The following is a 724-nucleotide window of genomic DNA, read 5'->3' as shown; positions in this document are numbered from 1 at the left end:
TAGCGGTATTTTGTCTGCCCGCTACGTTCTGAGTTCAAATTCCGCCGAGGTCGACTTTGCCTTTCATCCTTTCGGGGTCGATTAAATAAGTACCAGTTACGCACTGGGGTTGATATAATCAATTTAATCCGTTTGTCTGTCCTTGTTTGTCCCCTCTGTGTGTAGCCCCTTGTGGGTAGTAAAGAAATAACACACACGGACACACATATACGAAGTAATTTTGAATCATTTTGCTTCAAATCTCTCTGCATTTTTTCTCATGTTTCACTTTGACTTCTTTCAGTTATCCTTAACCATTTTATCCCAAACCCTTTTTGTGTTTCTTGATATCATTTTAGGGCTCTTTCTCTTTTAAATTCACAATTGCATATTGACTTCTTGCGATAATCGTTGTCTTCTTTTTGCCATCCGAAGTAGAGCAATTTTCTTGTGGCTGAAAAAGTTTTCGTTTGTCTGAATGTCAGTTACCTCTTGTATTTCAAAACAGTTGTCTCTTCTCTTCTTTACTCTCCTTTACTCATAATCTCTCATTCTATTTCATTATATCCACAGACTCACTGATATCATACTATTTCTTCACTATTTTCTTTCTTTCTTTCTTTCTTTCTTTCTTTCTTTCTTTCTTTCTTTCTTTCTATCTTTCTATCTTTCTTTCTTTCTTTCTTTCTTTCTTTCTTTCTCTCTCTCTCTCTCTCTCTCTCTCTCTCTCTCTCTCTCTCTCTCT

The 724-nt window shown here is 36.2% G+C and overlaps 1 protein-coding gene across 1 annotated transcript in view; it reads right to left on the bottom strand.

The window, feature by feature from the left end:
• Positions 1-724, bottom strand: part of LOC106870507 (LIM/homeobox protein Awh) — a 253,005-nt gene that overhangs the window by 107,206 nt on the left and 145,075 nt on the right. The window lies entirely within an intron of this gene.

This window comes from Octopus bimaculoides, chromosome 1 (genome assembly GCF_001194135.2).
Source record: "Octopus bimaculoides isolate UCB-OBI-ISO-001 chromosome 1, ASM119413v2, whole genome shotgun sequence".
In the NCBI taxonomy this organism is placed as follows: domain Eukaryota; kingdom Metazoa; phylum Mollusca; class Cephalopoda; order Octopoda; family Octopodidae; genus Octopus; species Octopus bimaculoides.
Note: the sequence above shows the minus strand (reverse complement) of the source record. Positions and strands in the feature narration are given on the sequence as shown.